The sequence below is a fragment of the Bubalus kerabau genome, chromosome X, assembly GCF_029407905.1.
Source record: "Bubalus kerabau isolate K-KA32 ecotype Philippines breed swamp buffalo chromosome X, PCC_UOA_SB_1v2, whole genome shotgun sequence".
NCBI classification, from domain to species: Eukaryota; Metazoa; Chordata; class Mammalia; order Artiodactyla; family Bovidae; genus Bubalus; species Bubalus kerabau.
Genome location: NC_073647.1, coordinates 140771987 through 140799427, shown reverse-complemented (window position 1 = coordinate 140799427; position 27441 = coordinate 140771987). Strand labels below are relative to the sequence as shown.

Below are 27441 nucleotides of genomic sequence, written 5' to 3'. Positions count from 1 at the left end.
AATAGTGGGTATACTATGCTATCTTCTATGTTAAAAATGAGAAAATTAGAGTATAATATTTCTATTTGCCTAAAGAAATTCTGGAAATATATTTGAGAAATTAATAAAAATGATTACCTGTGGGCTTTAGGAGATGGGCAACTAGACTAATATGGGACAGGGTGGGAGGAAGAGTTTTCTCTTTATATATACATGTAAATGCATAAACATATAAATGCATATATACATATAGAGATGTTCAATCATGAACATTATATTTTGAAACATTATATATGCATTTATGTATGTCTTTGTGTGTGTGTATACATATATATATTTAAAGGTGCTTTGGTATATTACTGAGCAGGGATATTAAGGTTCTGAATCAATTCAGAATCAATTCAATTCAGTTCAGTTCAGTTCAGTTCAATTCAGTCGCTCAGTCATGTTCAACTCTCTGTGACCTCATGGACTGCAGCATTCCAGGCTTCCCTGTCCATCACCAACTCCCAGAGCTTGCTCAAACCCATGTCCATTGAGTCGGTGATGCCATCCAATCATCTCATCCTCTGTCATCCCCTTCTCCTCCTGCCCTCAATCTTTCCCAGCATCAGGGTCTTTTCCAATGAGTCAAAGTTCTAAATGCTTTAGTTTTTTTAATCTTTACCTTCAATTTTTCCTCCCTTCTTGTTTTCCCTATGACTTTTAGCTTCTTCAAACCCTAAAATAGAACATTGTGAGTGTGGTACTTTGTTCTAGGATCAGACGAATCTTGTTGAAACCTGTGTGTGCTTATGGAGGAAGAAACACATGACCCAAAGGGTAGCATCTGGACTTTTCCCAACCTCCCTCCTCATTGCCGTTGTCCACCTCCCATCTTTGATGTGGAGGAGAGTTGTGTTTTTCAGTTAAAATGTTTTGCAAATAGAGATTTATGCTCTCTGCAGCCCACTCCTGCCCCCACTTATTATCTCTCTAAAGCTCCTTTCTGTAGAAGTTTTGGAGCTAATACTGAAGAAAATGCTCATAAGAACAGGAAGATATTTTCTCCCTCATAGACCTTTGTTTGTAGCTGGCTCTAACTTAGAGGACCATGAGTCATGTAAGCTATAAAACCAGGTGTGTGAGACTCAGATAATGAATTTATCTGTGTTATTCCTTTTCAGTGCATTGAACCCAGTGTTCCCCTTCAGACTATGTAAGGTGTATTACCCAACTGCTATCACAACAATGTTGTACAACAGAAACCCCCTAAACTCAGTGCCTTATAACAACAAGCACCTATTCTCCTGTTCAGAGGTCTGTACGGAGAAGGCAATGGCACCCCACTCCAGTCCTCTTGCTTGGAAAATCCCATGGATGGAGGAGCCTGGTGGGCTGCAGTCCACGGGGTTGCTGAGAGTCAGACACAACTGAGCGACTTCACTTTCTTTCACCTTTCACTTTCATACACTGGAGAAGGAAATGGTACCCCACTCCAGTGTTCTTGCTTGGAGAATCCCAGGGACGTGGGCTGCCATCTATGGGGTTGCACAGTCAGACACGACTGAGGCGACTTAGCCTCAGCAGCAGCAGCAGCAGCAGCAGCAGCAGCAGCAGAGGTCTGTAGGTTCATTATGGTTTGGCTGATTAAGGCCAGGTGGCTGTTCTTCAAGCTGTGAGTTGGCTGGACTGGGCTCCAAGTTGAGGGTTGGGTTTAGGTGTGCTCCAGGTATGTCTTTATGGGGCCCAGGCTAAAGTTGTGGTGGCTGTTGTGGCATGGTCTTTCCATTGATGAATATTGGAATGAAAAAGCCAAGCCCAATGACACAGGCACATTTGCCGAACACGCAAGGCCTTGGTTGCATCACGTCTTCTGACATGCCATTGTTCAAGGCAAGTCACATGGTGAAGTCTAACATCAAGGAGGCAAGGAAGTATAGGGAATCCACAGTTGGCTGGGAGACAAGGAGGGAAAGGATTATTTGTTGAGCAATAATCCAAACTATTCGTGTCCGACTCTTTGCGACCCCATGGACTGTAGCCTATCAGGCTCCTCTGTCCATGGGATTTTCCAGGCAATAGTACTGGAGTGGATTGCCATTTCATTCTCCTGGGGATCTTCCCCACCCAGGGATCGAACCCGGGTCTCCCACATTGTAGACAGATGCTTTACCGTCTGAGCCACCAGGGAAGTAACTATTACAGACAGTAAATGAATTTTCCCTCTGGAATTCAAAGGGAAGAAAGCACTTTCTCTGCTTTCCTTGTATAATTTCTGTGTGAATTGAGAATGAGGGTTTTAAGGACTCTTTTTCCATTCCATGCTCATCTCCAGGAGGCCCACTTTTGCTCCCTGGAGTAGAGGTTTTGTCTCTTAACATGCTTATTTCCTCCTCATTATATTGGTTCCTCCTCAATCTATTCTTATAATGCTTATCTACCTATTAAGTTTTTTATTCCTAGCTTCACCATAATCCTCTGTCCTTCGCTATCCCACCCTTTACATCCCCCTTGAGAAGTAGTAATCCCCAAATAAACTAAACCAGAGCTGTTTTCAAGACTCTGATATGTGCTCAGCCTATTCTAGTGTTGTATTAGAAACAGAAAAATGTTCCTGCAGTTCCCTACCCTTAGGAGCTCATAATTGAGTTTCTAAACTGGATTAAATATTGAACTGTGTGATATTGACTCAGTGTGATAGTTCACAGGCAAGAGAAAATTTTCAAGGTAGAGCTTGTTAAGACAAAAGAGGACCTTGATGAATGGTTAGAATTTTGCATAGGGAGGAAGCAGGAGGAGGTGGGCGTGCACTATTGGAAAGGGAGGGAGTATGATCAAAGCCTGGAGGCGGGAATAGGCCTGCACTGGGGTGAGGCTGCCACATCACCGGATTTGTGTTTAAGATTTCACCTTTCATACTTTAACATCCATAATCCAGAATGAAGAGAAATAGAAATTAACAAAGACAAGGCCTAGATACTGAACAGGCTCTAGCAAGCATCCCTTTTCTTGTCCATTTCCTAACTGCCATTGTGTTGTTTGCCAGGCAGGGAAGCCTGCACCAGGGCAGCCCTGGGACACACGTGCTTCTGATGTTAACATTCAAGCCACTAGTGCTTTACTGGCCATGACCAAGAAATCATCTTTGGGTCCTAGACCCTTCTTAGGTTCCCTAGACCGAGGACTCTGTTGCCCTTCAGGGGTTACCTACCACCCAAGGACTGGCCACCTTTCTTACTTTCCAAGGCCTTCCTGTAGGTGAAAAATACCTAGTTTAGAAGATAAGTAATGTGTTGTCAGATAGAACCTTACTGAGAAGACAAGTTAGGGTCGTAAGCAATGTAGGATACCAGTACTGGACTTGAAGCTGTGGCATGCTGATGAAGAGTCTTTGCTTGACCAAACTGTAGTCAGTCTCCTCTCCCTTCTTATAGACCCACCTTATACTTACTTATCAAAACCAGTTTTGGGGAAGAACCCTGCCAACTCATTTTAACCAGAGCCATCCCTTCCCACCTTCAGTTCCTGATCAGAGATCACGCTCCATATATGATCAGGTTCATCATCCTTAATCATCCTCCCCGTGATGTATGACCACTCTGCCCTGTCTTCAGCAAGTATCCTGTTAGGTGGGTTTAGCTAGAACTAGCCCTTCCTCTCCTTACCCTGATGTTTCTCTTAGTAATTTTCCATCCACTGACTCCCTCCCTGTTCCTTGGCTACAAATTCCCTTTGCCCATGCTGTATTCAGAATCAAGCCTAGTTCTATATTGAGGTCTCTTTTCCCCCTCTTGCAACAGTCCTGAACAAATTCTGCTTTTACTGATTTAACTACCGTCCAGCTGTGTTTCTTCTTTGACAGTACCAAATAGCCATGTGACCCCGAGGAGCTCAGTTAAGCTTTTCTGGATTCAGGCTCCTCATCTGTAAAATGAGGGAGGTTGTGGTATGTCAGTAGTTTTCAACTCTGGTTATACACTGGGATCACTGGGAGAGATTAAAAACATCCCAGTACCCAGATTCCACCTAGATCAGTTCAGTCACAATTTCTAGGAATGGGATCTGGAGCATCAGTGCTAAAAACACAATAAAACAATAATAACAGTGGCATTTTAATGGGGAGTCATTCTTTTTCATGCTCTTAAAACCTCTGTCTTTGAGGTTTGACAATCCCATAGGATAACTATAATTATATAATTATAGTAATAGATAGCTGTTGTTATTATTGGCATAATTGAGTGTGTACTGGGTTGGCTGAAATATTCATTCAGGTTTTTCCACAAGATATGGAACTATTTGACCAACACTAAAGAAATATAAAAAGAAGGGAGTGGCAGAAGATGAGATGTTTAGATAGCATCACTGACTCGATGGACACGAGTTTGAGCAAACTCTGGGAGGTAGTGAAGGACAGGGAAGCCCAGAGTCGGACATGACTTAGTGACTAAACAACAGCAAAGAAAGATTACAAAAATAATGCCAGAGAAGACCAAGTTGAGCTTGGGTATTTCGTACTGGTGGGGGCATGTGTGGTGAGAAAATGCTGAATCAGGTTTGAAGGGTATGGTAGGGACAGTCTTTCTTGTTCCCAACTAATACCCAGTACTTGGAGTCCTTTTAGATGGAGTCATTAATTTATTCTAGAAGACTTGTCCTTTGGGGGCTAAGTTCCTGCTGTGCCATATTTTGTTACTTAAAAAGGACAGGTAAAAAACTCAACATGGAGTATGAGACAGATGGCCTCTGCTAAGGGATATTTCTACTTATGAAGCGGGCTTGCCAATTTCCAAGGTTCTGATGTGCTGATAATTCACACTCTTTCCTCTTGGCTTGGCTCCCCAGCTCATCTCCCTGTGCCTGCATATTTAAAGCAAGATCTATCAGGGGAAATTTGCAGGTAAAAACTCCACTACTTGGTGAGCTGATGGTCATTAAAACATGGTTGTTGACCAAATCTCTTAATGCACAGAGCTCTTCAGTTGGCTTATGAATGCACTTTTGAGAGGATTAACTGTAAAGCATGTTTAATGGAGGGCAAATCACTCTGTCTCAAGCACCACAAATGGGATGCAAGTTTTACATCCTAGAAAGATTTCCTAGGAGGAAATGCCTATCACACTATGCCACAGAGGTTACTCATTGTCATTCAACATCAGAAATGCCACAGTGCATACATTTGGGCATTTAGTTCTTGTTTAGCAAATTTCCAAAGAAACATAGTGGTGAGAAGAAAACTCTGTAAATTAAGCTGTCAAGTCCATGAGTTTAGTTCTATGTAAATATGCATATAATCTTCCATTAAAAGCTGAATGACTCTCAGCCGCAGGAAGACACATTTTCTCTTAGTTTGTAACCTTGGTTTTTCTCTTTTCAGAGTTTACTTTTTCAATCTTAACACACATTTTCTGAAACTTTCAGGTATCTGAGACCAGCCTGCTCATATCGGTTCATTCATTTACCCATGCATCAAGGATTTGTTACTTGCAGCAAGTAAGGAGAACACCGGGGATTGTTCCCAAAACAAGACAACAGGCACAAAATGGAGTGGCTTATGATAAAACACCCATCCCTAATTTGAGACTTAATTTACAGCTTCCTCTCTCCCAGAAATGAAACTGTTGCCGAGTGCAACTTTGTGTACCCTATGCAAAATGAGGTCAAACCAAAATGTTGGAGTTTGAAGCAGAGAAACATTTATTGCAAGGCCAAGAGAACGGGAAGCTCATGTTTTAAAAACTCTGGGGCTTCCCTGGTGGTCTGTTGTTTATTCACTAAGTCGTGTCTGATTCTGTGTTACCCTGTGGACTATAGCCTGCCAGGCTTCTCTGTCCATGGAATTCTCCAGGCAAGAATACTGGAGTGGGTTGCCATTTCCTTCTCCATCCCTGGTGGGCTAGTGGTTAAGAATCCACCTTTCAGTGCAGGGGGTATCAGTTCAGTCCCTGGTCAGGGAAGGTCCCATGTGCTGCAGAGCAACTAAGCTCATGCACCACAACTGCTGAGCCCACACTCTGGAGCCCTTGAGCCATAACTCCTGAGGCCCATGAGTCTAGAGCCCATAGCTTGCAACAAGAGAAGCCACCACATTGAGAAGCCTGTGCTCTCTGCAACTAGAGAATAGTCCACACAGTGATGAAGACCCAGTGCAGCCAAAAATTAAATAAATATATCTTTAAAAAAATGTGAACTCCCTGGTGGTGTTACCTGAAAAACTGGGTTTACCTCTTGGTGGGTATTGAGCCAAAAGACACAACCAAGCCAAAGAGAAGGAGAAGGAAGGATTTATTACTTGCAGCAAGTAAGAAGAACGCCAGGGATTGTTTCCAAAGCTGCTTCCCTGGACACCAAAACTGGGGAGATTTTAAGCTAAGGGTCAATGCATATTTGTGAAGGGTTTTGGGCAGAGGAGAATTCAGCATAGCATTGGGGCAAGGGTTGACAGAGTTCAAGCTTTAGGTGACTGAAGTCTTAGGGATCAGAAAAGGTCAACATCCTCATTCCATCCTCCATCTGGCTGGGGGCCTTAGTTCCCACAGAACTCAAAGATAATGTATCAGATTGTTGTGTATATCCCTTAAAGAGGAACTAGGACTCTGTTTTATTGCTGAAATATTGTTTCTTGACTGATTTTCCTTTGTTCCTGCATTCCCTCACTTCCCTTACAATCATGAATTACGAGGCCTTTTCAAGGGCAAGCATTGTGGCCAGGCTTAGATCACAAAATGACTTAGGCCAAAAATGGCTTCTCTTATGTCAAGAAAGCCACGTCTGGTTCTCTTTCTCTGGGGACCCCTACCCTAACTGCTTACAATGGTTTTAGGGGAAGAGTTTTTAAAGCAAATTTGGGGTGAGGGCTTCAGGATGTGTAACTTTCTCCTGAATGGTTGGTGATGAGGTAATAGGGCAGTGCTCCAGAAATCCTGTGCTCAGCCTGAAGTTTCCATCCTCCACCTGGGTGGGGCTTTAGTTCCTGCAGAACTCAGAGATAGATGCTGTGTATATCTGCTGAGCAGGAACCAAGGACCCAGCTTTCATTGCTATAATATAATTTCTTGAGGGCTCCGCCTTTGTCTCACTTACTGATTAGCAACCTTTGAATCTGCCTTTTGGAACTCAGGGAAGGTCTAGGAGGCTGCAGCCTTTTTTTCCTTCAAATAAGAAAAGGGGACAAAGAAAGTATGTGTACCAGGGAGGGCCCCACAGGCTTCTGCTTGGTTTCACTAGATTGGATGCTACCTGATTTGAATTGATTTTTGCTCAGATAAGCTCTTAAAAATTTTAATACACCTGAGTTTATCTTTTAACAATTCTTTTATCGATCCTTTTAACAAACATCTATTGAATGTGACTGAGTCCCAGAGCAGCTGGGATGACAATTCTCCTGAAGCTTGGATAGTATTTTCTGCTTAAATTCTCTCCCCAAAATGAATAACTGTGCATTTTCTATAGTCTAATTATCAAACGTGCATCTCTTTAGTCAACTTGTATTATAAAAGACACAACATTGAAAAAGGCTGCTGCTGCTAAGTCTCTTCAGTCATGTCTGACTCTGTGCGACCCCATAGACGGCAGCCCACCAGGCTCCGCCGTCCCTGGGATTCTCTAGGCAAGAACACTGGAGTGGGTTGCCATTTCCTTCTCTGATGCATGAAAGTGAAAAGTGAAAGTGAAGTTGCTCAGTCATAGCCGACTCTTAGTGACCCCATGGACTGCAGCCTACCAGGCTCCTCCGTCCATGGGTTTTTCCAGGCAAGAGTACTGGAGTAGGGTGCCATTGCCTTCTCCTGAAAAGGCTATTTAATTGCAAATTGTAAAGTTATTCTAAGTGTGTGAGTCAGTCTGTCATGTCTGACTCTTTGTGACCCCATGGACTGTAGCCCACCAGGCTCCTCTGTCCATGGGATTCTCCAGACAAAGATACTGGAGTGGGTTGCCATTTCCTTCTCAAGGGGATCTTCCTGACCCAGGGATTGAACCCAGGTCTCCCGCATTGCAGGCAGAATCTTTACCAACTGAGCTACCAGAGAAGACCATAGTTAGCTAGCCTAAGTTAAAACAGTTCCTTTGTGTACCGTTTGATCACTGGGATAATATCTGGGTATCCTCTCTCTTGACTTGTACATCTTTAGAAAGGGAAACCTTTGGCTCCTTTTTCTCATCTGCTTGCTGTGGTGCTGAACTCCCTGAGTTCCTCCTGGCTTTACTGCTCTGTGACTTGGCTTTGATTTAAAGTCCTCAGAGCGTCTTCATTCACAACAGGACCGCAGCTTTCCTCTCAGCCTGGGTCTCCATCAGCTGCCAGGGGACGAGTCGGTGGGGGCTGGGGTGGGGTGGGATGACACAGCATCTTCTCTCTTCTCCTCTCCTTTGCCAGCATCTTTCTCCTGCCTCCCTCTCTCTCCCCTCCCACTTCCCCTCCTCCTTTCTCTTTCTACCCCCTTCCTCCGTCCGCTCTTTCCTGTCTCTCTTCTTTCTTGTTTACTTTTCCATTAGACAGAAAAATACAAAGAAGAGGCAAAAAGCCTTACACAAGGTGTTTTAGATGGATGGAGTAATTTTCTCTTTTGCCTCCCACACCCTTTCCTTTTTCCCTCTCTAAGGGAATAAATGACTTTTTTCATATTTACTCAGCCACCCCAATCCCTTTCCATCCTGATTTTCACTTGTGAGGTAGAAGCAATGGAGCTGCATACAGCTTCACTTACAGAAAGTACTTTGCTTGATAGTCTCAGTGAGAGGTTCCCTACACCAATATTTATGAACATCCTCAATAACAGAGTTACTCAGAAACAGATTTTTTGTTTTTTTGCAGGTACACTGTCATTCACATAGAGCAAAACACCTTACTGGCATTTAAACACTCTTTTAAAGTGAGATGTCACCTGCTTTCCTTACACTTATTATCAATGTTAGGATGTTTTCCCAGTAGTATTGCTGAATTTGTGTTGATCTGTCCACACTGTGCAACTCAGGTCCCCTTGAGACCAAGGATACCTCCTGACAAGGTGTTGAAGAAGTAAGCTAAGAGGACAGCTTAAAAATCACTAGTGTGGAATTTTAACTCAGTCACTCAAACAGCTCCATCAATAGCATTTGGTCATTTACTCATCATGAAAAGATTAGTGAATAATCTGCATTTACAATGTATGATTTAACAAATTGGTACTTTCAATAAAATAAACCATGTTTCTAAATAGTATTTTGACTATTGACTAAATGTTAATATACTTGGTATTGCAATCTTATTCACTGGTTTAAAGCACAGGTATGTTTTTTCCTTTTTTAAAAAAATTTTATTTTTTTATTGAAGTCTGACTCATAATAGATCTGCAGATCTCTACTGTACAGCAAAGTGACTCGTTATACACAGACATTCTTTTTTTGTATATTCTTTTCCACTACAATATTGAATATAGTTTTCCTGTGCTATATAGTAGGACTTTGTTGTTTATCTATCCTGTATATAAAGTAGTTTACATCTGATAATCCTACAGTCCCAGTCCTTCCATCCCTCACCCCCTCCCCTTTGGCAACCATAGATCAGATCTTTGTGTCCATGAGTCTGTTTCTGAATTGTAGATAGGTTCATTTGTGCCATATTTTAGATTCCACATATAAGTGGTATTATATGGTATTTATCCTTCTCTTTCTGACTTATTTCACTTAGTTTGATAGTCTCTAGTTGCATCCATGTTGCTGCCAATGGCATTATTTCTTCTTGTTTATGGCCGAGTAGTATTCCATTGTATATGTGAAGCACATCTTCTTTATCCATTCATCTGTCAGTGGACAGTTAGGTTGTTTCCATGTCTTGGCTATTGCAAATAGTGCTGTTATGAACTAGGGGTATATATATCTTTTTGAATTACAGTTTTGTCTATGTATGTGCCTAGGAGTGGGGTTGTTGGACCATATGGTAATTCTGTTTTTAGTTTTCTGAGGAACCTCCATACTGTTTTTAATAGTGGCTGTACCAACTTACATTCCCCCCACCTCTGTTCCCTTTTTTCCACATCCTTTCCAGCATTTGTTATTTGTAGAATTTTTGATGATGGCCATTCAGACTGGTGTGAGGTGATATATCATTGTAGTTTTGATTTACATTTCTCTAATAATTAGTGATGTTGAACATGTTTTTGTGTGCCAAAGGCCATCTGTATGTCTTCTCTGAAGAAATGTCTGTTAAGGCCTTCTGCCCATTTTTCAATTGGGTTTTTTTGTTGTTGTTGTTGAGTTGTACAAGCTGTTTGTATATTTTAGAAATTAAGCCCTTATCTGTTGCATCATTTGCAAATATTTTCTCCCATTCTGTAGGTTGTCTTTTCTTATGTTTTCCTTTGCTGTGCAAAAGCTCGTAAGTTTAATTAAGCCCCTTTTGTTTATTTTTGTTTTTATTTCTATTGCCTTGGGTGGCTGACCTAAGAAAACATTGATACAATTACGTCAGAGAATGTTTTGTCTGTGCTCTCTTCTAGGAGTTTTATGGTGTCATCTTATGTTTGAGTCTTTACGCCTCAAACGAGTTCATTTTTGTGCATGGTATGAGGGTGTGTTCTACCTTCGTTGATTTACATGCAGCTGTCCAACTTTACCGATAGCACTTGTTGAAGATACTGTCTTTTTCTCCATTGTATGTTCTTCCCTTCTTTATTGAAGATTAATTGACCATAGGTGTGTGGGCTTATTTCTGGGCTCTCTATTCTGTTCCATTGATCTGTATATCTGTTTTTATACCAGCACTACACTGTTTTGATTACTGTAGCTTCATAGTATTTTCTGAAGTCTGGGAGAGTTATACCTCCTGCTTTGATCCCTCTCCCCCACCCCAAGGATTGTTTTGGCAATTCTGTGTCTTTTATGGTTCCATATATATTTTAGAATTATTTGTTCTAGCCTCTTCCCTCATTGAGCCCTTCCACACCACGCTGGGAAACCCCTGCAAGGAACATTCCTTTTACCTTCCAGATCTATCTTGGGTTTCTCAACCTCACTTTGGACAGGATATCTTTCCATGTCTTTGAATCCTCTTTAATTTTCTTTATTAATGTTTTATAGTTTTTAGGTTATACATCTTTCACCTACTTGGTCAGATTTATTCCTGGGGTTTTTTTTTTTTGGTGCTATTTTAAAAGGTATTTTTTTAAACATTCTCTTTCTGATATTTCATTGTTAGTGTAAAAAATGTAACCAGTTTTTAATTAGACCACAGATATATTTTTAATTTGAAGTAGCATTTACTTCATGGGAAAATTTTTAAATTCTCTTAAATTTTAAAACATTGCAGTTGAATTGAACAATCATTTTAAACTTTTGAGCCTTTCAGTTTGGCATGAGAGAATTAAGATAGGTATCAATGAAATAACTAGAAATGCTATAATTAAACTATCAATACAGTATTCCTTGGGTCACAGTTTTTGACACAAAGTGGGTATCCATTAACATTATTTTCACTTAAAAAAACTCAGTGAAATTATTCATGTACTTCTGGAAAAATATTTCTAAGAAATCTGTAGCTTTTTCTTCAATTTGATAATTCTATGAAAATAGAACAGAATGTCTTTCGACACCAAGAGCCACAAATTCCCCTGAATTTGCAGTGTTCTAGCACAAAGGAGGGAATAGAAAGGGAACATTTGAAACTGTCAAAATGTAAATGACACGTTTAAGGTACATTCATCTGGCACAGTAATACTTTACAAATTTCTTTTTTTATCACATCACACATATTCGGTTTCCATCATTTTCAAAATGTGACATTTTAATATAGAATTTTATGACTTTGAGTTTTTTGCCCATTTATAGGCATCTGTCTTGATACTCCACAATATAACTCTGTGTTCTTTTCATGGGCTAGATTTGAAAGTTCGGTGAAGCCCTGGTTAAGACTCCCCCTCTGGCTGCCAAAGGGCCAATGGCAGGACCCAGGGGTGCATCCTCCTCACGTCCATTCACAACTTTGCAAAGAAAGCCGTGACTGGAATCACTCTTCTCTCTCCTCCTCAGGACCAAGCCCATGATGTCTTACATCTCTCATCTTTCTTACAGAAGATGTCTTACATCTTTCAGTCACCACCAGTAGCCGATCTTCCAAGTCCCTGGGACTGCCCACACCTTTTCCCCATAGGACTTGGTCTCCTCCACCAGCTCAGCTTCCCACAGCCTCTTCCCTCATCAAGCCCTTCCACTCCATGCTGGGAAACCCCTGCAAGGAACATGCCCTTTACCTTCTGGATCTAACTGGGGTTTCTCAACCTTAGCACCATCAATACTTTGGGCAGGATCATTCTTTCCTGTGCCCTCCGGAAAGTTTAGCAGCCTCCCTGCCTTTTCCCCACTAAAGGCCATGGGTACTGTCTCTCTTCTGCAGCTGTGACAACCAAAAATGTCTCCAGACATTGCCCAAATCCCTGTGGTGGTGGGGTGGGCATTGGCCCTGGCTGAGAACCACTGGTCTAACTGATCTCCTTTCTAGACCCTGCTCTTCCTGCCTCTCTCCTCAAACACTGAGCTCCTTTGACACACATACCACCATATTACTAGGCTCGCCTTCTATAACTGACCTTGTGTTGCATCTGCTGACATCCCAGTTGCCTCCTCATTTTGATGGCAATTTCAGCCCATGGCTCTTTTCTCCCCACCCCCTCCACTACTGGTCCGGGGCTGACTCTCCTGCAGCTTTGCCATCCCAGGAGATCTCCTCTTCAGACCTCTGGCCTCTAAGTTACTTGATCCCCCAGACCCAAGTTCAACCCAAATCTCAGCCCATCTTACTTCTGAGGAGCCAAATGTCATTGGAGAAAAACACCCAGCCCTGCTCCTGGCCTCACTTCAGATCCATGACTCTAAATTTCAGCTTTTTGAGCATTGTGGAGTATTTCCCTGCTCCATCCTCTCTCCCATCCTCAGAGACAACCACATCAGACCTCTTCTCAAAAACTCCTTCCACTGCCTGTTGTCAAATCGCCCTCTTCTTAATGATCTTATTGTAAGGTATAGTTCGGGCCGAGGCAGAAAAGGAGGAGAGATGACCTCAACAGAGGTAGGTTACCTTTATTTAGGCAAGGAGGAGAGTGAGAGAGATCAGGGAGGCTTCATATTTAAAGGGAGGTTTGTGGAAGCGATAAGGAAAACGTTAGTCAGGCGAGAAGTTTTGGGTAATCTTTAGTTGAGATGGCATTTGTAGTTGAACAGGGGGTGGGAGGTTTTAGGCAGGGGGTGATAAGTCCCCTGGGGAGGGTTGATAAGTCCTGGGCAGGTGTAGGGGGTGGGAGGTTTCTGGGCAGGGAGTGATAAGTCCCAGGTAGATGAAATCGGCCCAGAGCATCAGGGCGGAACTTAAATTTTGGTTTTGTTTTCCCCAAAGTTAGATGATTCAGCAAGGGCCTTTGAGACCGTTGTTTTCTTTTCTAGGCCCAGAGACCCCTTCACTTATTTTTTAATTTGCTGATCGAATGGAAGTACTCAGAAAAGAACCGCCTCATCCTGCCATCACAAGTGGGCTTGGTTGCTTGTAGGCATCTATATGCTTATATTTTCCTTCCCTCCTTTCACAACTAGTCTGTTACTGCCCCTGTCTGGGTCAACCTGTCCCCTCTGCATCTGCCACCATCCCTTTTCAACTACCTGAAGACTTGATTCCTTTACTTATTTTCCTTTCTTGTGCACCATAAATTCTCTCCTCTCTCCACCAATACAGGAACATGCTGTGATATTTGCCATCTAAACAGACGACCACAACATGACCTCTTCATCTTGTCATGGCTCAGTCCTCTGCTGTTTCCTCTTCTCCTTTCCCCCTCTTCTCTCTCCTCCTCCTCCCCCCTTGCTTCCTCTCTTTGTTTTCTTTATCAATATTTGCTCTCTAAATGGCCTCAACCAGTCCCATATACTAAGGATTCCAATTTATATCTTACCTTTCATTTGAGCTTCAAATCGACACATCCAGCTGCTGATACGCCTTTACTTGGATGTGTCACCCGCATCTCCAACTTACTGTGTTCACATCTGAACTTCCAGTGGTCCTGTAAAGCCTTTACTTTTCCAGTGTTCACCGTTCTTAAAGGTGCTCTGGCTGAAAATCCAGAAATCATGTTAATTCCCTGCTTTCCTCCTACTCTCACTTCCTCATTCCATTGTTGTCAGCTCTACTTTCCAAATAGATCACAAATCTGACTTTTTATCCATCATTTCCCATTATCCCCCACCCAGGCTGCCATCAAGTCCTGGACTAGCACAGTTGGCCTCTGAACAGCTCCACTTCTACTTTTTACTTGCCTAGAGAATCTTCTTCACACATCAGACATGGTAACCTGTTACAAGTTGTAAATCAAATGATGATACTTTCCTGCTCACAATTCTTCAGTGGATTTCCATCGCATTTGGAATGAACGTCCATGTCCTACCATGTCCTGGGCAGATCTGGATCCTACCTATTTCTTATCACTCTCCTCTCTCCCTGACTTTGATCTGGCCACACTGGCCTTCTTGCTGTTTATCAAAAACACCAGGCTCATTTCCGCTCCTAGGCCTTTGCACTTGCTAATCCCTCTTCATCTGAGATCTTTGTATGTTTGATTCCCTCACCAGGAAGCTTGGATATGTCACAGATGGAGGCGAGCATGGCATTAATTGCCATACAAGTCAAAGAAATGTTTATGTTCATTAGATTTGCCTTCCTGTATCATTAGGGCAACTTGAAAAATACAACTTGGAAATGGCTAGCCATTGCTCAGGATTTGATTTTTATTTAGGGGGGAATTTTATTATTCAGGTGGCTGCTGCCTATTCCTGAATCAGATCAAACCCAAATGTGACAGATCTTGGACCACTTTGAGAATTTTGCCTGTGCTTTTGTGACCTAAACGAAGCAATGATCGGTCCCTAAAGAGAATTGATAATCGCAGTCTTAGCCAATCAAATAATGCCTTTCAGAATCCTGCGTTATTTGAGAAAAATTCCTCTTTCTGCTTGGGGAGATGTGGAGAGACTGACTGAGCTCGCTTGGTGAGTAATAAACTCAGCTTTGATCTTTCAGCTCTGCTGGTCTGGTTATTTCAATGTGACAGTGCTTTAATGATTTAATTATCTTCCCCTGCACTGTTTTAGGCCTTTCTTCTCTAACATTTTTGCAGCTCTGGTACTTAACGTTGGTCTCTTTGTTTCCCAGAACTCCTTGTGGGAACATAGTGTTTTTGTTTGCAATGGATGCTACTGACCTGGATTAGGGACCGCCGCCCGGCTAATATAGGTAGTCCGTTCTTCTGAAAGATTATTATACAAAAATCCATTCCTAAAACTCCCTCAAATCTGAATCTTTTTCAGACACACCCCTAACTAACCCCCTTTCAAACAAAACAGAACAACCCCCCTTAACTTTAATTACTCTAGCTATTTATTTAGGTTCCTCTCTGTGGGTGAGATTTACATTAATTAGCGTATAATGAAGCCTGCCCAAACAAATGTATTCCTTTGTTTGCACTCATTTGAACAAACTGAATGCCCTGTATGTGAGCAGCAGAAGGAAGGCATTGAAAACAGCTTCTAGAAACCAGGCCCCCAGACCTCACCTTCCTAGTCCTTCACAAGATACTGGCAGCATTCCCCACTTGGAATTTGTGAACCAAGAGCAGTGGGTTTGTGTGTGTGTGCGTCTTGTTGTTTTTCTACCTCCAGAAAAGACATATTTTCTCAGAAAACATTTCCTTCTCTTCGGCTTTCTGGTTAGTATTCAGGCCACCACCTCTGTTATCAGACGGTGGCAACAGAGCTCTTGCCTGCATCTTCTGCAAGGTGGTGGGGGAGTGGATCGCACAGTAATGAGCTGTTTTTGCAGGCTTCCTTTGGGAGCCTTTTCTTATATCCCTTGGCAAGAGGAACTAATTCAAAACAGCAACCCAACCCGGGGGCGTCTAAAATTCAGAGAAATTTGGCTGACATGACAGTTCGAGGGTCTCCCTGAAAAATCAGAGCTGTAAATCAAAGCTTTGTTCTTCAAGGGGAGGGGTGGCCAGAGGTTTTCTGGAACCTTATCTAAGTCTTTTTTTAATCCCCATTGTGGTTTTCAGGCCTGCAATGAGGAGGGTAGGGAGCGTGCTGGAAGCAGCTTTTGTTTCCTGGTGATGCTGGTTCATCCTCTGAGCCACAGGAACCCAGAGGCTCAGAGCACATCCTCCAGGGATGCAGTCATGCATGGCTCCCCTCCTCCTGAGCTCAGCCGCCTAGACTTGCTTCCCTGGTGGCAGGACCCAGGCATTTTCTCTTTAGACCTTTAGGAGCTAACATGGCGCCTGGTACTTGGTGGCCCTGTCTACTTGGTGGGTGTTTAGTGACCAGTGGCCAGGCTCACGGTAGACCCACACTTCCATTCCCTGAGCCATCATGGCTGCTGTCCCCTCGCGGAGGTGCCTGAGTCCCAGTGATGCCACAGGGGCAGCCATTCCTGCTGGCTCTGGCCTGCAGGTCTTGTCTCCTATGTTCAGCTGTTTGTCCTCCTTTGCATCCTGTTTCTTTCTCCTCAGAATATGGTGATCCTCCGGCTGTAGAGACTTCTCTACCTCTACCCTGAGAAACTTGCTGAAGACACACACAGACACACAGAAGACACCCATACACACAGACACATACATGGACATACACACTTACCCATAGACACAGACACACACAGACATACACATGTACCCATAGACACACAGAGACAAACACATAGGCACACACAGACACACACAAGACACACAGACATAAACACAGACTTACACATAGAAACACACAGACACACAAACACATACAGATGCACACACACAGACACAGCCTTCTGGCCCAGTCTCCCACTCTCCATAATTCCTCAGTCTCCTGTACGTTCACATATCTCCCTTCACCCTCAAGGATCTCGTCATTCTTTTAACCCAGACTGACCCTCTGTTATCCCAGCTTCTACTCTGATGCCTGACTTTTCTCATTCTCCATTTCTGCTCCTTTAGTGGGTTTCACCCCTTCATCCCCTGGCACTCCCCATTATTTAATCTTAATTTAATTTAACCTCCCATATATCTTAATTTGCTGGAGGTTGGAATTGGGAAGGGGTGGTCTTTACCTTTCAGACTGACATTGTGGACAAGTAAAATAGTCAAGCAGTGATAGTTTTAGGGTATGGTAGTAGAAATTATGTATGTTCCTTTTGAGCGTGGAGGGATATTATTAAGAGGATAAAGCTGGATAAAGCCATAATGTTTTGTCTCATTTAAACCAGTGATTCTCAACCAGAGGCAATTTTGCTGCCAAGGGGCCATTTGGCAATGTTTGGAGATGTTTTTAGCTGTCACAACTGGAGGTGGGGGAGGGGGGATGCTCCTGGTATCTAGTGGGTACAGATTGGGATGCTGCCAAATAACCTGCCATGCACAGGACAGTGCCCACGACAAAGCATCACTGGGGCCAGAATACCCTGAGTGCCGAGGTTGAGAAACCCCAGCTTACCTTCTTCTCTCTTCTTCCCCAGACCCTCCTCTGCCCCGTCTCCTGATACCCTAATTAGGGTTCTCACAACCTAATCTTGTCACTTGTGTCCCATGGCCCCAATCTCTGGGTTTTCCCACTGCCTAGAGAGCATTCCATGCTTGGTTTGAATCTTCACTGTGTAAGCTCCCTGTGAAGACACCTTTGCTCATGGAATCTTGGCTGTTGGGAGCAGGAAGGGCCTTCCAAAGTTGACTTTGCTGAGGTCACATAGCTACTCATGGTCTACTCTGGAGGTTGCAGCAAAGAGTCCCCAGTCCCAGCGCCTTTTCCTTCTTACTCACTCACTCAGTTCAGTTCAGTTCAGTTGCTCAGTCATGTCCGACTCTTTGTGACCCCATGAATCGCAGCACGCCAGGCCTCCCTGTCCATCACCAACTCCCGGAGTCCACACAAACCCATGTCCATCGAGTCAATGATGCCATCCAGCCATCTCATCCTCTGTCATCCCCTTCTCCTGCTGCCCCCAATCCCTCCCAGCATCAGGGTCTTTTCAAATGAGTCAGCTCTTCGCATAAGGTGGCCAAAGTATTGGAGTTTCAGCCTCAACATCAGTCCTTCCAATGAACACCCAGGACTGATCTCCTTTAGAATGGACAGGTTGGATCTCCTTGCAGTCCAAGAGACTCTCAAGAGTCTTCTCCAACACCACAGTTCAAAATCATCAATTCTTCGGCACTCAGCTTTCTTTATACTCCAACTCTCACATCCATACAGGACCACTGAACAAACCATAGCCTTGACTAGACGGATCTTTGTTGGCAAAGTAATGTCTTTGCTTTTGAATATGCTGTCTAGGTTGGTCATAACTTTCCTTCCAAGGGTAAGCGTCTTTTAATCTCATGGCTGCAATCACCATCTGCAGTGATTTTGGAGCCCAAAAACATAAAGTCTGACACTGTTTCCCCATCTATTTGCCATGAAGTGATGGGAACTGGATGCCATGATCTTTGTTTTTTGAATGTTGAGCTTTAAGCCAAGTTTTTCACTCTCTTCTTTCACTTTCATCAAGAGGCTCTTTAGTTCTTCTTCACTTTCTACCATAAGGGTGGTGTCATCTGCATATCTGAGGTTGTTGATATTTCTCCTGGCAATCTTGATTCCAGCTTGTGCTTCTTCCAGCCCAGTGTTTCTCATGGTATACTCTGCATACTTACTCACTTCTTTGGGTCAAATAGAAGAAATCCAAGCTGCCTGCTTGTATTTCTTCTACAGGACGAGAGTCAGCTGGATGGGGCTTATTGAAATAGGGATTCACTAAGGCGCCTCGCAGTTTGTTTTTCGGGGTTGCGTGCTCTAGTGCTCTGTCACAGGTCCCTGCCAGCCACAGGGCATGGCTTAGGCACCTCCCTGTCCTCCTAGGGAGGATGCCCTGATGTGCAGGGCCATGCTGGGCAGGACATCAGGGACAACAGCCTTGGGTAGGCTGTGTTCATGCTGCACTGATGTAGCCAACTGTGTACTAAGTCAAGGAGTCCCTGAATCAGGAACAGAGAGGCACGTAAACACAAACTTTCTATAATCAGGAGCCACAGTTTGAGGCGTGTACAGGGCAATTTGGGCAACTTCTGTATCTTTTCTCTCTCACCTCTCCCCAAACAACCACATTTTATCAGTGAGGAAGAGGGCTTTTTTGTGGGAGGGAGAGGGGATGGACCAATGTTTTTCCACATAAGGTCCTTTGACCTACCAGCCTCAGGATGGCTTTAGGGGATGTAAAAATGTGTATTCCTAGACCCACATTTTCCATCTCTGGGAGATGAGGCCTTACTCTTAATGTTTAGCTGGTGCACAGGGTATCCTGCAGTCAGAAGTTAAGAACCACCGACCTAGGCATTTACATGATTAGACTCCCCCCACCCCCCACAAAGAATCTCAGAAAGTCAGAAGCTTGTAGACAGTGTCTGAATGCCAGAGAGAAAATATGTTGCTAAAAAAGACAAAAACAAAGCCACGTCCCTTCTTGGTGACATCTCATGACCATAAGGTTTGTGTGGGGCTTTGAAGATGTAAGGGCCACATCTGGGAATACACATGACCTGCCCAGGAGGAGTCAGGCTTCGCTCCTGTTTCTAGTTTTGAAAGGGCTGGCAGTGCCTGCTTCTGCTCTCCTGGTGCCTCTTGGGTCCCCTCTTAGGAGGCCTGTTCAAGAGCTCTTTCTTTGAGGGCTGTTGTTTACCCAGCTCTCCAAGGGCACTCAAGGTACCTGCTTATTGATCCACCTTGAACGGGTACCGATATGTTTTAATTGAGAGAGTGCACAGGCTGTGGGTACGGTCCTCATTTTCATAGTGATGCTCACTGTCATTTTTGGTTTTTGGCTCCTGCCCAAGCATGAATGATTTTTCAGGGGTGGTGACAACTCTGACTCTGCCATCAGCACAGGTCCTGGCTTCATGTCTCTCTTCATTTTGTAGGACCAAACTTTGAACTCCTTTCTCTCCAAAACCCTTAGTCTTTTGCAAAGGGGCTACTGCTGTGCTCTCTGGCTGCTTCACTGTCCTCAAAGCCCAGTGGTTCCCTGAGGTTATACCCTACTCTTCTTTTTGGAAAGAGATGAAGAGCACAAATCCCTGTTTTGTGCTTAAAAAAAAAAAACAAAAAAAACCTGCATGATTATCTGACCTTAGTTGAGTGTTACTTTATTTTTTATTTTAAGTGGGACGAAAAGGAGTAACAGTACCCAAGTTAGTTTTACATACTCCCCAGCAGCCCCTGAAACAACAAAGTCTTGAAATCAGTCTGACCCATCAGATACTCACTTGCTCTCTGCTTCTCATATACCCCAGGACCTTTGCATTTACTGTTCCCACTGCTTTGTGTGCTCTTCATCCGGAAAACCACCCGGCTAGCCCAGTGCCCTTGCTTCTTTCTGCTCGCTGCCCAAAATGTCTCCTCTTCATGGAGGCCTGACAAATTCTGTACACAGTAGCTGTTTTGGTTTTTGTATGTACATCTGCCACAGCAAAAAGGAAATTCCATGAGGGTGGGGTCTTGTTTTTCTGTTCACTGCTGTCATCTCAGCACCTACAACAGTGCCTGGCATAGTAGAATGTCAAGCAACACTAGATGTGTGAATAAGTGAATGGGTATAGAAACAAGGCCTCAAATACTATCTTCTCTTTATATAAATTTTCTCCAGAATGGACAGGCATGTAAGGAGAGAAGTCATGAGTTATAGGAGTCTGAAAAAAAAATGGACTTCTGACCTAGCTCCAAGCCTGTGGGATGGTTTCTCTTCACTGACAACTGCCATTCCTAGAAACCATAGGAAATGTTTGGGGGAAAAATAAGAAAGCTAATTAGAATCTTTTCACTTTCATTAATGGAAACCTTTGTATAAAGTAGGGAGAGCCAGAGCTCTCTGTTTCTGCCTACTAAATCAATATTTGAATGTCAGTATTTTCTGGGAAAATCCAGACTTTTGCAGAGAAGGTTGGACAAGGCACGGAACTAATTCCAAGCATTCTTTGACTCCATTATTCATGTTGCTTCCTCCTCAGTATGGTGTGAGCCACATGTACACTTCTTTTTTTAAATTCAATTATAGTTGATTTGCAATGTTGTATTGATACATGTATATGTCTTGTTTTCAGTAATACCATTTTTCACATTTATAAACTAAAGGATGAATATATATATATATATATATATATGCTTTTTATGTCTATGTTTATTTCTATGCATGACTGTGTTCTCAGTCATCTCTGACTCTTTGTGATCCCATGAACTGTAGCCCATCAGGCTCCTCCATCTATGGGATTCTCCAGACAAGAATACTGGAGTGGATTGCTATTTCCTACTCCAGGGGATCTTCTTGACCCAGGGATTGAACTTGTGTCTCCTGCATTGGAGGCAGATTCTTTACCACTTGGCCACCAGAGAAGCCCCATCTATATCTATATTCCCACCATCCCTAGCTCACATTCATGTAAGAAACAGGAGGGACAACATTTGTATATATTTTTTGGTATGGTCAATCCATTCTCTTTCTCAAGACTTTGGATAATTGAAACGTAAGCTAGTTTCAGTAATTAGTAACTATTCTTGCCAATAGGTTGTGATCACCCATGTATAATTGTTTAAAGATTTACCATCTTCTTGGACTGTCCAAAGCTAGTCGTTCTGAAACCTGCAAGTCATCAGAGCTTCCTGAGGAATTAAGCCTGAATTTCTCCACCTTAGTTCACTTCAGTTCAGTTTAGTTGCTCAGTTGTGTCCGACTCTTTGTGACCCCATAGACTGCAGCATGAGAGGCTTCTCTGTCCATCACCAACTCCCTGAGCTTGCTCAAATGCATGTCCATCGAGTCGTTGATGCCATCCAACCATTTCATCCTCTGTCTTCCCCTTCTCCTCCTGTCTTCAATCTTTTCCAGCATCAGGGTCTTTTCCAGTGAGTCAGTTCTTCACATCAGGTAGCCAAAATTATTGGAGCCTCAGCTTCAACATCAGTCCTTCCAATGAATATTCAGGACTGATTTCCTCTAGGATTGACCGGTTTGATCTCCTTGCAGTCCAAAGGACTCTCAAGAGTCTTCTCCAACACCACAATTCAAAAGCATCAGTTCTTCGGCACTCAGCTTTCTTTATAGTCAAACTCTCACATCCATACATGACTACTAGACAAACCATAGCTTTGACTAGATGGACCTTTGTTGGCAAAGTAATGTCTCTGCTTTTTAATATGCTATCTAGTTTGGTCATAGCTTTTCTTCTAAGGGGCAAACATTTTTTAATTTCATGGCTGCAGTCACCATCTGCAGTGATTTTGGAGCCCAAGAAAATAAAGTCTGTCATCATTTCCATTGTTTCCCCACCTATTTGCCGTGAAGTGATGGGACTGGATGCCATGATCTTAGTTTTTTGAATGTTGAGTTTTAAGCCAACTTTTTCACTCTCCTCTTTCACTTTCATCAAGAACCTCTTTATTTCTTCTTCACTTTCTACCATAAGGGTGGTGTCATCTGCATATCTGCTGCTGCTGCTGCTACTGCTGCTAAGTCGCTTCAGTCATGTCCCACTCTGTGCGACCCCATAGACAGCAGCCCACCAGGCTCCCCCATCCCTGGGATTCTCCAGGCAAGAATACTGGAGTGGGTTGCCATTTCCTTCTCCCATGCATGAAAGTGAAAAGTGAAAGTGAAGTCGCTCAGTTGTGTCCAACTCCTAGTGACCCCATGGACTGCATATTTAAGGTTATTGATATTTCTCCTGGCAATCTTGATTCCAGCTTGTGCTTCATCCAGCCCAGCATTTCTCATGATGTACTCTGCATATAAGTTAATATGCAAAATGACAATATACAGCCTTGATGTATCCCTTCCCCAGTTTGGAACCAGTCTGTTGTTCCATGTCTAGTTCTAACTGTTGCTTTTTGACCTGCATACAGATTTCTCAGGAGGTAGGTCAGGTGGTCTGGTATTCCCACCTCTTTAAGAATTTTCCACAGTTTGTGGTGATCTACTCAGTAAAGACTTTGGCATAATCAATAAAGCAGAAATAGATGTTTTTCTGGAATTCTCTTGATTTTTCAATGATCCAACGGATGTTGGCAGTTTGATCTCTGGCTCCTCTGCCTTTCGTAAATCCAGCTTGAACATCTGGAAGTTCACGGTTCATGTACTGTTGAAGCCTGGCTTGGAGAATTTTGAGCATTACTTTGCTAGCATGTGAGATGAGTGGAACTGTGTGGTAGTGTGAGCATTCTTTGGCATTGCCTTTCTTTGGGATTGGAATGAAAACTGACCTTTTTCAGTCCTTTGACCACTGCTGAGTTTTCCAAATTTGCTGGCATACTGAGAGCAGCACTTTCACAGCATCATCTTTCAGGATTTGGAATAGCTCAACTGGAATTCCATCACCTCCACTAGCTTTGTTCGTAGTGATTCTTCCTAAGGTCCCCTTGAGTTTGCATTCCAGGATATCTGGCTCTAGGTGAGTGATCACACCATCGTGATTATCTGGGTCATGAAGATCTTTTTTGCGTAGTTCTTCTGTATATTTTTGCCACCTCTTCTTAATATCTTCTGCTTCTGTTAGGTCCATACCATTTCTGTCCTTTATTGTGCCCATGTTGGCATGAAATGTTCCTTTGGTATCGCTCATTTTATTGAAGAGATCTCTAGTCTTTTCCAGTCTATTGTTGTCCTCTCTTTCTTTGCACTGATCACGAAGAAGGCTTTCTTATCTCTCCGTCTCAGCACTCCTAATAACTGAAGTTCTCTGTCGGAGGACTGTCCTGTGCACTGCAGGAGGTTGAGCAGCCTCCCTGGCCTCTACCTACTAGTTGTTAATAGTAATAGCCTCCCTCTCCTAGTTCTGAGGACCCATCTGTCTCCAGATGTGGCCACATGTCCCCTGGGGCCAGAACCATCCCCCAGCTGAGAACCACTGAGATAAAGCCACAGTTCAGGTGCTGGGGGATTGCGATTGAGCAGGGGCCTGAGAGTGTGTGCATGAAAGCAGCCACCCCAGGTGAGTGACTCAATCTGCCAGAACTGAGAAGTCCTGCCCGATTTATTCTCCTGGCTGTTGACAACACATTTCTCATTCTGGGCTCTGGCAAGTATCCAGTTTCCAACTAACTGAATGTTGGCGGTCAGCAAAAGATACTTTGGGAGGGAAAATAGAAGAAAAGAAGTTACTGCCCTTTCCTTTCCTGGTTTCCCTCTCCCTGAGGTGAGAGACACTGACTCCAACAAAAGCCACATTTTCGAGGGGCAAAGTTGAAAGCCATGTAGCCTCATTCAGGAAATGAAGGAAGAAATAAGAAAGAGTAGTGTGTGCATTTATCAGTCCATGGGCACCTGGCCACTCTGGGGAAGCCCAGGCCTTTTGCAAGTACGGTGGCTCTGAGGACAAATGCTCTAGGTCACGGTGATGGATTTTAGTGAGGTCTCCGAGGAAGTGGGTAATAATCAGCCTGAGTTAAGAATCTAAAAGGACAGTGACAACTCTGAACACGTGGATCTCACTTGTGACCCTTTAGCCATACATTGTGATGTGGGTCTTTTTCAGCCTCCTTTCTTTTCTTGTGAGTCTCTGAAGCATGACCCAGCACATAGAGGCCACTGGGTTTTCATCTCTGGAATCATGATCAGAGAGTCATCAGAATGGAGATGTAGGACCCATGGAGATCTGGCTCATCCTTATATATAAGGCTTCTCATTTCTTTCACTGTCTTTTTTCTTTTCTTATAAAAACATGAGATGGTAGTTATTTATGTGGAAGTCAAACTATGAAATTGACATTTTCATATATTAAAAAAATGATAACGTATGGGTGATTTCCTGTAGCTAACCCTAATCTCTATATCTTCTCCTCCCCCTCCCCCTTCTCTGTCTATCTGGCTCAGTCTCTTTTCAGGGCTCCATTCTCTATTTTCTTGCCTTTACAAGCACATATGTATTATGCAGAATACCAGCTGTGAAGGTCAGTAGACATTAACGGGAAAAAATTAAGAAAAAGAACAGGTTTCAAATTTCAGTAAGTGTTAATTTGAAAACCCACTGATGCACTTCGTATATCTGGAAGGGAGGTCCTGTTGTCCAGCTGAGGCAATGGCATGTGAAATTCTTGATCCTGCAGAATGGACCACTTCTGGTGAGAATGTGAATTCTTTTGTGTCACCATTCTGGCATATTAACAGGGTTTCTTATTCTTTATTTGTGCTCTTACATTCAAGGGGACTTTTCTGAATGTGGGGATGTAGTATTAGGGGGATTATACTCACTTAATGAATCTTGACCTTCAGATAAAAAATCTCTAAATACGTACTGACCAATAAAGCAAATCTGGCTGGACAGGCTTTGTCAAACCATCTCACTGATGGTCCAGGTGTTTGGTATCTAGTTTCCCATCCAAGTTGGTTTTCTGGATGAGCACTCTGGCCCTTGCAGCATCTTTGCAAGCTTCTTCTAAGTGGATCCTGTTGACTGTCCTTACCCCACTTGCCAACCTCAGTTTTGTTTCCTGGATCACAAATGGAATCTGTCACCTTCTCGTGGCTAAGGCACTGCAAGTCACGACACCTTTGTTCCTCTGCACCTAATATGCCTTCTTTTTCTTTCATTTTTAAAGATGCAACAGTTTTAAGCAAATGCAAAAGCTCGTGGAATGGAGGCATCAGAAATGAGGTCACGTAGAAGTATGGGAGTGAATAGGGCACAGATCCTTAAGAAGATGAGCACGGCCCAGTTTCAGTACTTTAGGTACGATGTGTGACAAGTGCAAAGAAGAGCTGCAGTGTCATGTCACATTTTCTTCTTGTCAAAATCATTTGGGATTATAGTCAGTTGCAATTTTGAGAACCCTGCAAGCTTTTTGATTCATCTTTCCTTTTTGAATCTCATACTATTGAATCATGTCAGTTTTTTACTCACATCTCATTAGGGTCAATAAATTCAAAGCCGTGGTTATTTACTTAACATATACTTCATGGTCAGTAGGTAGGAGGTGATGCGGGGGTTGGCACACAAAGCATGATTGTGCTCTTGAGGGATTTGTAACTAAGTTGAGAAAGCTGAAAATAGCTAAATAAGTCAAAGGAAATATATAAATATGTTGAAGTGCTAAAGACAGGTCGTCAGCTCCTTATCTAAAACATTTAGAGCCAGGACTTCAGGATTCATACATTTTCTCTCATTCTAGAAAGATAGTATGGTTTGTAGCCTGTATAATACATAACAGTTTTAGTAGGGGTAGGGCCATAGCACCCAATAACTAAACTAAACATATAGTAAATAGATATAAAATTAAAAACAATATGTAATAAAGGAAGACTGTTAGTAGGCCAGCTTTGTTGCCAAATGAATTTAAACCAAACCTAAAAGAAAAAGAAAAGTTCTGCTTTCTGAAGTGTTTGGGTTTCAGAATTGTGGGAGGGGACCCTGAACCTTGCTATTTAGTCTTCTAGTCATGTCGGACACTTTCGTGACCCTATGGCCTATAGCCCACTAGGCTCCTCTGTCCATGGGATTCTCTAGGCAAGAATACTGGAGTGGGTTGCCATTTCCCCCTCCAGGGGATCTTTCCCACCCAGGGATCGAACCTGCATCTCTTGTGTCTCCTGCATTGACAGGTGGATTTTTTTTACCCACTGAGCCATTAGAGAAGTTCTGTGTCCTGGGTATTGACTAATATAGGGAGCTGCTACTGCTAAGTCGCTTCAGCCGTGTCCGACTCTGCACGACCCCATGGACTGCAGCCTACCAGGCTCCTCCGTCCATGGGATTTTCCAGGCAAGAGTACTGGAGTGGGTTGCCATTGCCTTCTCCTAATATAGGGAGAAGAAATGAATATTTATGATATTGGTAGAAACTCTGATATTTTTCAGCTATAGAATCTGAGGTTCAACCAAGGTGTAATTTGTTCAAAGGTGTGTACAACTCAGCATCATCTGGAAACTTGGAAGAGATACAGATTTCACAGCCCATCCTCCACCCACTGAATCAAAAACCTTAGGGTTGGGCCACAGGTAATTTGTGTTTAGACAAGGCCTCCAGCTAATTCTGATGCATGTTAAAATTCTGAGAGCTGCTGATGTAGCACGTTCATGACAGAGAACCTGAATTCAAACTCAGGTGTTTCTAATTTAAGACACCCCCCCCCCCCGCTTTTTTTTTAGATACTAGTTTCCTGCTCTCAAGGTAGAAAGAAGCAAGAGATGGTTGAGAGCTCATATAGTAACAATGACTTCAAAGAAGTTACGTTGAAACATGCTTTGCTTTAATCTAATAGATAAAAGCAAAATAATTTCGTAATGTACTTCTGTAGAATATTAGTCTGTTCTTTAATTTTATCAAGAAGAAAAATAAGCATTGATAATTCCCTGTTTTATTTTCTCCATGGTAATATCTCGAAGATGGTATATTTTGCAATTTCTTTAAGATCAAGGTAGTAATTTGTGAAAATTAAGAGTTAAGAACTTTGTTAATAAAAGACATTCTCAAATGTTCTTAAGATGGTT

The 27441-nt window shown here is 42.9% G+C and overlaps 1 long non-coding RNA gene across 8 annotated transcripts in view; it reads left to right on the top strand.

Moving 5' to 3' along the window:
- Positions 1 to 27441, top strand: part of LOC129638967 (uncharacterized) — a 198689-nt gene that overhangs the window by 35453 nt on the left and 135795 nt on the right. For 2 of the 8 annotated variants that reach the window (XR_008708123.1, XR_008708120.1), the window contains exon 5: positions 14893 to 14964. The exons of the other annotated variants lie outside the window; for them this stretch is intronic. This is a non-coding gene — a long non-coding RNA (uncharacterized LOC129638967). The remainder of the gene's footprint in view (positions 1 to 14892; positions 14965 to 27441) is intronic. 8 annotated transcript variants of the gene reach the window in all.